This window comes from Ambystoma mexicanum, chromosome 3q (assembly GCF_040938575.1).
Source record: "Ambystoma mexicanum isolate Mex_15411 chromosome 3q, UKY_AmexF1_1, whole genome shotgun sequence".
NCBI classification, from domain to species: domain Eukaryota; kingdom Metazoa; phylum Chordata; class Amphibia; order Caudata; family Ambystomatidae; genus Ambystoma; species Ambystoma mexicanum.
Window position 1 is genome coordinate 588,159,157 of NC_090926.1, and position 13,806 is coordinate 588,172,962.

Here is a 13,806-nt window from a genome sequence, read left to right on the forward strand (position 1 = left end):
ATGAGGGTGACCTCTACCTGTGCCTCTCCACTATCCCGACACACTGTGAGAGTTTTGCTTCTGTCATCTTTTCATACACCCCTTTAATCTGTTTTCATCATATGTCGGTAAGCACCATTTTCTATCACAGGGTTTTGCATGAATTCACATGCTATGAATATTCCCCATCTTCAGGCTGGGACTCCTCAGTAAAATAAAGCAGTTTAGCTTTAAGCTAAAACGGCATTGTTGCTTGTATAGCCTGTTGCTGTCACTTTGGGTCATACTGCCCACTCGTCCTTAGCTCTACCCCTGGTGGCCATCTTCTGCATGTTTTTATTGCATGTTTTACTGCATGTTTTTGTGTTGGGAGTCCTCGAGTTCGCTCCTCGACTTTCTCGAGTATGTTTGCCTGTGTTTTGTTATTTTTCTTCCAAATTCTTCGATCTGTCATCTTTGAGACTTGTAGGCAGCGGTTATCTGTTGCCGATCTCGCTCCCACCATCCGTCAGATTGTTATATTGTGTGTGGCCGCAGACCAGGTTTTGCCCCTAGTTCATGCGCCATGTTGGAGGCCGAAAAGAAGTGTCTCTTCAAGGCCTGTTCAAGATGCGGTCAGAAGAAAGTCTTCATCGAAGACCGCCACCAGAAAAGCATTTACTGCCTGCATCCAGACCACAATGTGGAGGGATGCCCCAACTGCCAGTCTTTCTCCACAAAGACGAGGAAGGATCTTTCAGAATATGTTGTTTGCATATGAAGCACACCCTTTTACTAACGCCCCATCGGAGTTGTGCACTTTAAAGAGCTGGGCTTATTGCACCACGCTCCATGAAATATTGAAGAATAAATCTGAACATGTTTTTAATGTAACAGGACTATTGAGGCTCAGTGCAGAATGTATTCCACATCTGCACATATGTTATAGGTGATGCCAGATCTGGACACTAGAGGGAGGGGTAGCTTTATACTCTTTTTTTTTGCTTTATATTTACAACTCCCTGCCTACGAGTATAAGCCCCCTTCGGTAACCAAAATTAGGGCCCGACCGTTGTTTTTCATGTATCTCGTATCTGAAAACCATCCCACATAGAGTGGATAATTTGGGCTGGATCACTGGAGGTAGGGCATCCATGGCAATGTTTTCATCAGTGTTTTTACTTGTGCTTCTGGTGATGATGATTGAAACCGATCGGTATCGGGTAGCTCCGAGGCGGAACCACTCACAGTGAGCCAAGTATTGGGCGGTTATGTGTCGCGTTCATCATGACATGCCGAGCCCTCAGGTTCACCTAAAGATGATTTTGTGCAGTAACTACGTGCATCAGACCTGGTGTAACAGTGTAGAACATCCCTTCCAGCTTAGTGGCCCATTGCAAGACACTAGCCTGTGTGCTTGTGCTCAAATATACTGGCTCTGGGTGCATGGAGGCAGTACTGTAATTTGTGGACCGTAAGATGTCTGGTGGTTAATCTAAATTTGGTTCAGGTGTGGGAGTTTTCAAGTTCGTAGGTTAGTGGCATGTTTTCTTCCTATCACATGGCTGTTTGTCCATCGTTAAGGGCAGTCTGTGCAAGAGCAAGACTCTTCCCAGTCTTCTGATTCTCTTACTTGCTTCCATAGTGTCCCCAGTATCCTGGCTACCTAGTCTCTGCTTATCTGGTCACCACATTCTGAAGTTGATTCCCAACAAAGGTTGTTTGTGCCTGTAGCTTTTTCCCCACACTGATTACAAAAATAAGGTGGCACAGTGGCACCAGGCAAAGGTGGCTAATTTATGTAAAAAGGGATTGAGGTGGGTTGAACCTGATGTTTGCTTATGGCATATGTAAGGATGTCTAAGAAGAAAGCTAACACAAAGGTGGCATGGTTTTGGTTATAAACCTTTATTTCTTAAATAAAAGACCTCACGGTCCCTATCTCTATGAAGGGTTTCCCTGCCTTGAACTAAAACTAAAGAAATTGTCAGAATGTCTGTCAAATCAACGTTCCAGTGTCAAATTCTGCTCTAATTCTGTTCTAACCCTCTAAAGAATAAACTACCAGAAAGTTCCTCCTTTGGGAAAGAATGGCTCCCTGCGCCTGGTTTACAGGCGTCACCCAGTCGTTATCCAATGTCCAGGAGAATAACTGCCTTCTTCTGGTATAAGCTTATGCAGTTCCCAACAGAACCAGAAGGAATGACTCCCTTCCCCTGGCGTAGTTAACATAAATTCTGGGCCTGCACCAGGAGAATGTCTGTCTTCTACTGGTGTTGCTTGGTTCAATTCACAATATGGCCACGGGGAATGGCTCCCTTCCCCTGTTATCTTTATCACAGCTCTTTGTCATGTACCAGGAGAATGACTCCCTTCTCTCGATATTGTCTGGTACACTTCTTTCTCACTGTTGGGATTCCAAACCCTTCTTGGGAAGCCATTGGTTTCCTCGTTACCACTGCGCTGAGGAAGATTTCCTCTTATTTTCGCCTTCTCACTCTTGAGCACCCAGGCCCTTCTCTTGTGGTCAGTAGTTTCCTCGCTGCAACTACACCGAGGAAGATTTCCACTGATGCTTTTCTTCTTACTCTTGGGGGTACCAGACCCTTTTATCTCGTTATGCCCATTAACTTCCTTGCTAATACTGGGCTGGCGAAAAACCACCTTAGCCTACGTGTCAATCCCTGGGCCCCTCCCCTTACCTCTCACAGGTCTTTGGTACCTTACCAAGACTTCCTGGGACCAGGGTTCACTTATTCGGCTCTATTGGTTTCCTTCCTATGCACTCATGGCTTTGCAGCATTTTCCTGGCTTCAGAATGCGGTCCGCCTTCACTCGGCAGATGGAGATTTCCTTGGTGCCCTCTTGCCGCTTTCTGACTCTCCACTGATTTCAGTCGGTTTTGGAATCTTCCGTACTGGCGACTTCGGGTCCCGGCTACTTTCACCAACATGACTTGATACCGCTGCTCCTGCTGCCACTGTGCTTCTCGTTACGGCTGCTTTTCGGCTCCATAGTCCTTCATTCATCTTTATACTTTGTATCCAGTTCCGCCCATGCAGATTACATAAGTACTTCTTTGTTATCAACTTAATCGTCATGCCTCCTTGGGGCCACCTCGTACCAGTGTTATCACAGTTAATGATCATAGAGCTGTACCCCAGGTGATGGTCCTTATCCCCAGAGTGGGAGTCCCTCCCCATGAGGTCCTCCCTCATTAAACCACCCCTAGGGGGACTATTGGGTAGCAGCCTCCCCTCCCTAGCCTCATGGAAAGGGGTTCCCCTCTGGGGAGAAATGACGAGAATAGGTGAACCGTCACACATACCTCAGGAAATGAGCTGATGGTGTTTGCTGTTAGCTGTTATGGAAACCATGGGCTACAGCCTGGCCATTTTATGTGCACAGTTACCTTAGTTTTGGATTCATTAATGCCCACACTTTGACTTGATACGCCCATAACACGTTGTCAGCAGGAACTATAATGGAACAGTAATTTGCTTATTTGGGAGCGCCGTAAGAATGAAAAAGTGCTGAGGATTCCAAGATGGCTGCCTGCTGAAGTGGACGCACGTCCCGTGTGCTCCACGCCCACAAGATCCAAAAGGCGCTAAAAGCAGCAGAAGAAGGTGACTTGGGCTCAGATTGCAGCGATCCGAGGTGACCCAAAGAGTGCAGGGGAAAAGAAAAACTCCCAGACGCAAATCTGAGTGCTCCAGCTGCCTGTGAAGGACCGACGGTTGGCGAGTGTGCCGCCAGAAGACAAGTGCGGAGGCCGAATCATCTGGGCCGTACCCGTGCCTCGCAGTCGGTCCCAGCGGTGGAGGGTGAGAATCCAGCAGCCAGGAACGCTTGGGAAACCGAAGGCAGCCCACAGACCCCCGCCGAGCGGGAAAGCGGTGCTGCCTGAAGAGGGGGCTGACCAGTGGCAGGAGCCGGCAGGGGCGAAAGCAAAAGAAAGGAAGACTGGCCTGCACAACCGAAGGCGCGGTGTGTAGGGGCAGAACGCAACCCAACCGGACCGGGACAGACAAACAGCGGTGTTGCAGCTGGGCAGAAGGCAGGCTTGGAAAGGCCCCGCAGGAGATAGTATCCCGGCCGTGGTGGAGTGCAAGAGGCGGGCGGATTGAGACCCCCACCCGGCGGAGCCGCGATCCTCCTGGCCCGGATGGTGTGCGCCTGAAGCTGTGGGCGGTAGGTGGGCCCTGTGCCCCCACGTTCGGATCGGCGGGGATGACGGGAGCACTGTAAGAGACAAGGTGGAACAGGAGCGGAGGAGATCGCCCCCTCCCCCAACCTGCCCCCACTGGTCCGCCACACATGCTCCAGTGCATGAAACAGCCTGAGGCAGGGAGCAGCGACGGAGGATCATCGCGGGACCAAGGGACCGGCTGCGGGTGAGACCGCGCCTGTATAACAAGTAAAGGGACAGTCAGCTGCGTCCACCGGGAGCCCCTCTGGGAAAGCGCCACAGGCCAGAGCAGCGGATGGCTGTGAATGAAGATAGCAATGGAGGAGGCTCCGGGTCATCTCTGGGGACACATTGTGGGGCTGGGGACAGGCAGCGGGGAGAGAAGCAAATTGTAGCCCCTCAGCACCCAGCAGGCTACAAGAAAGGGGAGACCTCCCTCAAGATCACAGGAAGAGGGCTAAAATTAACTACACCGTAGTCTCCCGTACTCTCCCGTACTGTGGCCCCCCACCCTGTTAGCAGGACCACAACCCACTGAAGGCTCATGCAGGAACTTCCCGTTCCGCCCGGTCTGCAAACGTGGTGCAAGCTCCCACTGCTCCACGACACCCACCTTGCTCGAGAGGCAAATACAAACCCACCAGCAACTCTCCAAACTTGACGCTCCGGACTACAATAGACTTATGGGGGGAGACAGGGTAGATATGGTGAAAGCTGGTCTATCCAACTTAGAGGAAGAAACCAAACAGACCAGCCTTTTATTGGACCAAATAGCAGCGGCCACGAACAACCTCGAATTGCAGACGGAGGACCTTGAAAATAGATCAGGACGGTCCTACATCAGAGTTAAGGGCCTGCCTGAGGCGGTCCCGGAAGGGGATTTTAGGGACATGCGGCAACAAACCTTCAGAAACATGCTCCATGACGTCATGCCGGAAACAATAGGGTTCGGCAGGATTCACCGCGTTGGACCCAGAAGGGCGGACCCAGGCGCACGACCCAGAGACGTGTTAGTGGCTCTGACCTCCTATACTACGAAAGAAAGCATTCTAAGAGCGGCCAGATCCACGACAGACCTGACGGTCAACGGGAACCCGATTCAACTGTTCCAAGATCTGGCACTCACAACCCTCCACAACCAGAGACAAGGGCCCTACGGGAAAAACAAATATCCTACAGCTGGTCGTACCCGTTTGGCCTATTGTTCAGCTGGGGAGAAAAACAGAGAAGAATTAGCTCTTGCAAGGAGGGCTTCTTATTGTTGAATTTGGAGGAGGACCAGAACCACAGGAAATCCAGCCTGGTGCATAGCACCCAGCCCGTAGAGACCAATCCTTGGGAATGGTCCATGGTACGAAGAGGCAGGTCCAGGAGGGAGCCAAAGCTTTTGGGCCCACAAAGCAGCCAATCACAGCAAGACGCCCAGCGGCGATAGTGCAAGACTTGACCCGTAAACAGAAGAGTACAGTCGCAACATGAAGGGGACTTAAATACCTAAAGGCTTGCGGAAGCAGAGACAGGTGTTGAGATGGATTTCTGAACTCTGACCTGGTGGGCAGAAGTTCAGAAGGCCAGCCTAGTTTCTTGGAACAGGGTAATCCCTGGACAAGCCAGACCAATCAAGGTAGCTATGGCAGGCAGTCAAGACTAGGTCTCAGGAGGGGTGAGGTTGACTGAAGGACCTCAATGAGCACACAGAGCGAGGACACTTAGAAATGACTCACAGACAGGTGTTATATCAAAAATATAGACACATTTATTACAAGGCCTTTGTAACTCAGACCATAGCAAAAGAATCACAGTAGCACGCAGTAAACCAACACACCACTATCAATACAATGTATATACAAGATCCTTGGGGGTCTAAAGGGTTAAATGCACGAAATATGTCTACAACCTAGAGGGGAAGGAAACGGGCAGTGCAGGTAGTCTTTAGGCCCCTTCTACGTCAACAACACACGTAACTAAGAGGCAGTTCAAGCCCTAAAAAGAGAGGAGCCTTGTGCTCAATAGTACATGCAATGCAAGCGCACACGGTTGTTCCAATGGGCAAAATGGGGTCTCTAGCAGCTCAGGAAGGTGGGTGAGGCGGTGAAGAATAGATTCCCACTATTCAGGGAGGACCTCCACTTGAAGGCAGGGGTAGTTCCAGAGTTCAGGAATGGTTTGCTAGTTCGCACTAGCAGTGGAAAGGAGAGGGGCCCTCAAGGGACACTCGTGTGCGTAAAAAGGGGCCCTGGCGCTAGGGGCCACCGGTTGGTGTTGGAAGTACTCACCGGTCCCAGGCGCTCTCGGACCCAAACTTCGCCAGTTCAGTCCACTTCGCTTGCAGGTTCAAACACAACAAAAAGGACGTCTCTGTGGCTTTCAGTTCCGAAGATACAATGATGATTCCCAAACGGGACAGTGGCGATTTCTCCGCCCCGGGTGGATGAATCGACCCAGTTTCACTGCAGCAGGCTTCAGGGGGGAAAGAGGGTCACAAATGCAGCGCACCTGCAAAGGTCGTTGCCGCGGCAGGGCAACACGGTAACCTTGTATGCTCCGGTCCTGGCGCACTCGTCTCACTTCAAACCTGGGAATGCCAAGTGTACGAAATTCGGTGTGAGGGTGCCGCGCACACAGAGCTAGCAGTATACCAAGTTTCGGGGGGCCTCCTAGAAACGGCGGCGGTGACAGAGCAAAGCAACTGGGTAAGCTGGTCAGCCCACTAGTTGGCCTAGCAACACTTCAGAGAAAGCTTACTTGCAGGTTTTGATGAAGGTGCCGAGAATAGTTGGTCCCACTATTCTAATGGGTTGAAGCGTCTTCGCAGACCTTCTAGGACGATCAGATGCAGATTGGTCCCACGGGACGACAGCGGGCTCAGGGTGCCAAACCTTCCAGCGGGTCACCAGCGGTTCCTCGACTCAGCTTCGTAGTTTCAGGATACTTAGATCCTATCCTTTGTTCAGTGAGTACTCCAGAGATCGACATGGTATGGGTGTTTTTGGCCTCCTCTTATCCAAAGTTCCCTTTGCGCCAAAACGAAGAGGACCCAATGGGAGATCTGCTCACAAACACACACTCCATACGTGGACCAATCACAGACCACGTGGTCCCAGTCATTCATGGCACTCCGGACTCTCTGGGACCCAGGATGTGTATTGGGCTTAGACGTTCCAGCCCACATCCTGGAGGCACACACACAAGGCATGCAGAAGCCTGCGAAAGCATTGCGTTTCGTGGGAAAATGCATGACAAATAAGGACTGACCCGGGTCGACTCGACCTGGGGAAGGTGAAGGGACAAGATGGCCAAAGGACAGGACAAAGAACCTTGTGGCATGGCCATTTTGGAGCCAGGCCAAATATTTGTGCCTAATGCAGTTTACATGGCAGGAAAGGGTTAGAAATAATGCGAAAAGATAGCTGCCACCAGCCCTGTCCATGACACATCTGCACATCTCACAAAAAGTCCATCAGGAGTATCTAGGGCCGTTGGAAAATGACTACAGACCCAAGTACACTGTACTGGAAGGTACATTGTGTACTTGTTACATGTTGCAGAAAAGTTGCAGCATTGGAAAAGGACTAAGGGAGAGGAGTGCAGCTGAAGGCTGTGCTTCTCTGGCAAAGTCAGTCTATGGTGTCTAAACAGCAGCAAAAGGTTTGGGGTGTACACATTTAGGGAAAATGACATACAATTATGAAATCTTTCCTAGCAACAGGTGAAGCCAATCCTTGGAATCCAACCTGAGCCACGGATCTTACAAGTCACTCGGGACTGATGTATCATACAGTGACCCAACATCCCAGGTTGTTAGAGGGGGGGATTCCTGGGAATCCTGGTCACGGTGGTTACAAAGGAGGGGTAGGTGGTGGGTGGTGGGAGGGAAGTGGAGGGTGTGGGGATGGGACCAGGGGTACAAAGTATAGAAGGTTGATCCAGGGTTGGGAAGGGCAGCAGGCGGTGGGCGAAGGATGCAACAGGTATTCCACAGTACAGATAGATCAGTGGGAAACCACACCCCACTTGGGAATGGCTGAGTCGAACGTAGTCTCCCTGAACACACAGGGCCTGAACTCGCCGGTGAAACGCTGAGTAATTTTGGAAAGGCTAAGAGCAATGCAGGCGTCAATAGGGCATACTACAGGAGACACACCGCCTCCCTAAAGACGAGAAGGGGATGGCCCACTGCGCCTTCCCACAGCAATACTACGCATCTAGTGGGGGGAAAAGAAAAGTGTGGCCATTTTGATAGGGCGGGATATAGAATTAAAAAAGCTACAGCTCCGCAGGGATAGGGAAGGGAGATACCTCCTGGCTTAAAGGGACGATAAAGGGCAATATATGCACAATCCTAGCCATATATGACCGGCAGGACGTGTTCATAACGGGCTTGCTGGGTAAACTGGGCAGCTGGTGTGAGGGCCAACTGATTATAGGAGGGGACTTTGTGTTATGGTCCCGCTGTTGGATAAGACTACTATCCCCCCACCCCCTCACGGTAGCGGGTCAGAAAAATAGGCAGGCGCTGGGTCGCTTCTTTAGGGAAATGGGAGTCATAGAAACTTGGCGATTCTTTCAGGTGGAGAACCGAGAATACACTCATTACTCGGACGTCCATTTAGGCTACTCCAGAATAGACATGATCCTGGTCTCGGCCACCCTAGTCCCCCAAATAACAAAGGTAGAAATTGGGGTGGAATATTTCTCCGACCATGCGCCGGTGCTGGTGGGGGTGGAGTGGGGGGAATCTGGACGTAAGCAGAAGCCAACCTGGAAACAGAATGAACTACTCCTGAAAGACATAGTGCTAAGAGCCCATATGGAGAGCGCCATCAACAATTTCTTCATAGAAAACAATAATGGGGTAACAGGCTGGGGGATAGTTTGGGATGCTGGGAAGGCAGTGGTCAGGGGAGAATTTATATCACAGGCGGCGGCATAATACAGGGACAGAGCCCTGGTAACGCACCAGTTAGAAAAGGAGGTGAGGGAAGCAGAAGCCCAGCACAAGATCCAACCATCAAGGAAGACCCTCCGAGAGCTCAGGAGTATCAGAGCCCAACTTGAGAACCACATGGAAGAATGAGTGGCCCAGACACTGCTAAAACAAAGCAGGCCTACAACATACATGGGGGCAAGGCGAATAGATTCCTGGCTGCTTAATTAAGAAAACGAAGACCCGAAACTACATAGCACAACTAAACGACAAGCACGGAAAACCACATACAGCAGTACATGAAAAAAGGGATATGATGCAATTCCATGAGGAACTCCTACGCAGTGAGAATCTTGACCCAGCGCAACAACTCTCCTATATTCGTTCTATCTCCCTACCCCAGATCAGAGAGCAGGATAGGTTGAGTCTTGGGGTCCAGTCACGGCACAGGAGATCAGCGACGCCATCTCGGCACTTCCGGAAAATAAGGCCCAGACGGCCTTGGAAACTGCTATTAGAAAACATTTTGAACGCAACTGCTGGCCCCTCTGACGGGGCTCTTCAATACCATCAGAGAAGAGGGGCGGGTAACGCACGATATGGGGTGATCCACGACCATATTGCCTTTGAAATCGGGAAATGCCCCCCACGAATGCTCCAGCTATTTCCCTATCGCATTGTTGTGAAAATATATGCAAAAATTCTTGCAACTAGACTGATGAAGGTCCTACTGAACATAATACATGATGATCAGGCAGGGTTCATCATAGGACGACACACTCAGGACAATGTGAGAAGAGCAATTGACGTAATAGATGTGGGGAGACAAACTCAACAATCGTTTGCTGTGGCTGCCCTGGACACGAGACGGGTCTTCGACAGCATGGACTGGCGATATCTAAAACTGTTTCTTGAAGGCTTTCGATACGGCCCAGAGTTCACAAAGATGGTGCTCGCCAACTACCAGATCCCATCAACAAGTTTTACACTAAATGGTCAAAGCCCAGAGTTTGTCAAGATAAGACGAGGCACGCAACAGGGGTGTCCCCTGTCCCCGTTGGTCTTTCGCGATGGCGATGGAGCCGTGTGCAACGCCGTTCAGACAGGACACGGGGATCAAGGGTGTGACATACGGCCAAGAGACCCATAAAATTGCGCTGTACGTGGATGATGTTATGCTCTTCATGGGGGACTCGGAAGTAACAATGCCTAGAGCGGTTGCAGGAATTCAGAGAGGTCGCAGGGTTTGCCTTCACTTATTCTAAATCTAAGGCAATGAACATCTCGGTGAAAAGAGAACTGGTTGAGAAACTTGAGAAGATGTTCCCGGTGATCTGAGTGAAAGAATATCTGGGGATTCACCTAACAAGTGACATGAGCAAGCTCTACAAGACAAATAGGAAACAGCTGCAGGAAGACATGCTCAGATGGGAAACCCAGGAACTGTTGTGGTTCGCCCGTATCACAACAGTAAAAATGACCATCCTTCTCCTCTATGTGGTGGGATCCATTCCAGTGGCTATTCCACCTGCTAAGACCAAAGAGCTGCAAAATGCGATATTTAAGTTTATATGGCAAGGCAAGAAACCTAGGGTCCAGAAACGCATCGTAATGTGCCCACTGTTCCTCGGAGGACTGGGAGTACCCGGAGGTGGACAGATATATACTAGCAGCGCAGCTGGCCCCAATTTTGAAATGGGCGCGACCCGAAAACCACAAAGGTTGGTGTCGGATTGAACAGACAGCCACGTCAATCCCTCTAATCGCACTGTTAAGCCTGAAAGCGGAGAGCCGGGAGAAGAGGGGAGCTCTCCTTGAATCGACCAAGTGGTCACTGCTCAGCTGGGATAAAGCCAGAAGATCGAAGTGAATCCCTCGATGCCTGTGCCCCTGTGCACCGCTGATGCACAACCCAGACTTCTCACCGGGCCTCCAGAGGAAATTCTGGGAGGGTTGGGCTGGTGCTGCCACACTGACCCTAAGAGACATGTACAGCGATGGCTCCCCACTGCTCTACTCAGATTGCCAGCAGAAATGTGGCATAGGGGAAAACGAGCGCTATAGATATGCACAAATTTGGCACTGGATAACCCACCCAGCAGTGAAAAAGGCGGGCACAAGGATGCAGTCAGGTCTCGAGCTGACCCTACAGGAGGGCCAGACAACGAAGGGAGTGACCAGACTTTATAGATTACTCTCCGGGGCCCAGCCGGCAGACAATCACCCATATAGAGCGAATTGGGAAAGGGACATGGAAGAGACTCTAACGGAGGAGGAGTGGAATCAAATATGGGCGAGGGCACACACAACTTCCAAATGCACTATGATCTTAAGTGCCAAGGACGAGGTATCTCGTCCTTGGGATTACCTCCCTATTGCCAAGGAGTAGATACCTCGTCCTTGGCACTTAAGGTGTTAATGAAAGAGAAACCGTTAGAAGGCATTGTATGGCGATATACCAAAATTGTAACGCTCACCTGATTCCCGCAGAGGCGCCGGTCTTGACTGGGTGAATGCCGTATCTTCAAAGGTGATGTGTAACACACGGTTGGCTCTTTGGGCTGGACCTCTGTGCACTGTATGTCTGACTCGAAGAGTAAGATGTCTGCAGATAGAAAATATGGGATTAATGAACTGGGGTTATTGGGTGCCTCTCTCCTCTTCCCTTTCTCTTCTCCTGTAGAACCCCAAAGGTTAACACCCTCACCTTAGGTAAGTGAACGCCGAGCTCTCCATCTGCCTCGGGGCAGGGTGCCGTAACCAGTTTCTTCACTGGATAAGGGTGCAGGCCTCTTGACCTCAGAGGACTGCTGTCCGTCGTTAACTGCACGAACGGTAAGTTCTGGGCACTTCAAATGTCTTAAAAGTCTTTTGTAATGATATCTCTTATTTTGCAGGGTTCTGGCGATGGCGGATGGGGGGCTGATGAGAGTTGAGGATCGGACCCGCGTGAGGAATAGAAGCGCCTGGAAGCACGTAAGTAAGCGCTTGTAGCCTGCTTCACGATGCGCACTAACTGTCCCTTTTATCTTGCAGGTACAAGTTCGGAGCTTTAGAGAAGCTAAAGGGTGCTGGAATACCCACTGGATTCGGCGTGGGAAGGAGTAATGGCACGTGAGTAATAAAATTGCCCAATGTCTTTAAACGCACCTTCTTTTGTCTTTCAGATGCGGGATGCAGCGCCGAAGGCCTCCGGAGCGTGCGAAGAGTAGGTAAGCCTTTGTCTTTCAGATGCCGGAATGCAGCGCGAGGCGTTGGTGACAGCCGATGGACCAGGTAAGAGATGCGCTGCCACTGAAGACCGTAGTGCTAACCTGTTCTTTCTTTGTCTTTACAGGAGCTGCTGAAGACTGGATTCCAGGATGGTAAGCCTTTGTTCCCTTAGGCCCAGGATCAGAAGCAGAAGACACGATGAGCGTTCTGCTGCAGAGAATGCAGAATAACGCAAAGCAAGATTCATCCATCGGGTGTGGTTTAAATAGCCTCCTGTAGTGCTTAGGTGTCTCCTTCCACAGCCACGCCTAAGAAAAGAGTTCCTGCTTTCCAGAAGAGTTCCAGTGTTCTGAACCTAGGGAGTTGCTCCTGCCCCACCCAACAGGAAAAGTAGTCCCAAACAGAAGAGGATCAGGGGTTCACCTGGCAGGTAAGTAAGCAGCATGGTCTGCTGCAGGTAAGTCCACCCAAGCATTATGAGCCCGGCGCTTCCAGCACTGGGACTGGGCATCTTTATGAGCCTGGTGCCACTGGCGCCAGGACAGGGTCCAAAAGGTCCCAATTGGGACTGGCTGGCACTCGGAACCAGGGTTATGGGTCTGCTTCCAAGGGAGTCGGGCAAGTCCTGATCTTTTGGAAGCAGAGATCATGACAGCACCCCCCCTCAAGGCCCCTCCCAAACCGGGCTTCTCCGGGGGTTTGGGCTTGTTAGGAAATGTTCGATGAAATCTTTTGATTAGACGAGGCGCGTGGACATATTCTGCAGGTTCCCAGGATCTTTCTTGGGGACCGTAGCCTTTCCAGTCAATCAGGTAAAATAGTTTAGATTTGGAGATCTTGGAATCCAGGATGCTTTTGACTTCAAACTCGAGTTCTCCATCAACTAGAATAGGTTTTGGAGATGTAGTTAGTCGGGTTTGAGGTTGCACAGGTTTTAATAGAGAGACGTGGAAGACCGGATGTATCTTCATGTGAGGGGGCAAGTCCAACTTGACCGCTACTGGATTTACTATGGTAGTGATGGAATAGGGATCAAGGTATCTTGGGTTGAATGTGCGTGGTCCTTTTAGAGGTAGATATTTGGTGGATAACCAGACTTGATCTCCTACTTGATATTGGGGGGCTTCCTTCCGATGTTGGTCTGCTCCTTTCTTGTATTGTTCTTTAGCCCTTTGAAGGTGAGAAACGGCTTCCTTAAAGGCTTGGGTGATTATAGAATGCAGGTGGTCTACTGCTGGTGTTCCAAGATCTTGGAGTGGATCCAACTCCGAGGTTCGAGGGTGACTACCGTATAAAAGAAAAAACGGGGTCTTCCCAGTTCCCGAGTGGACAGAGTTATTGTAGGCATATTCGGCTATCCAAAGGATATCTTTCCAAGTTTTTTCAGTTTGTTGTAGCATGCAGCGCAAATACTGTTCCAGAGTTTGATTGGTCCTCTCGGTTTGTCCGTGGGTTTGAGGGTGGTGGCTGGTCGAAAGTCTCACATCAATTTGAGCCGACCGACAGCAACTTCGCC

At 50.5% G+C, this 13,806-nt stretch overlaps 1 protein-coding gene across 4 annotated transcripts in view; it reads left to right on the forward strand.

The window, feature by feature from the left end:
* The window catches only part of MRTFA (myocardin related transcription factor A), a 614,269-nt gene that overhangs the window by 576,893 nt on the left and 23,570 nt on the right, over positions 1-13,806 (forward strand). The gene's annotated exons all lie outside the window — the stretch shown is intronic.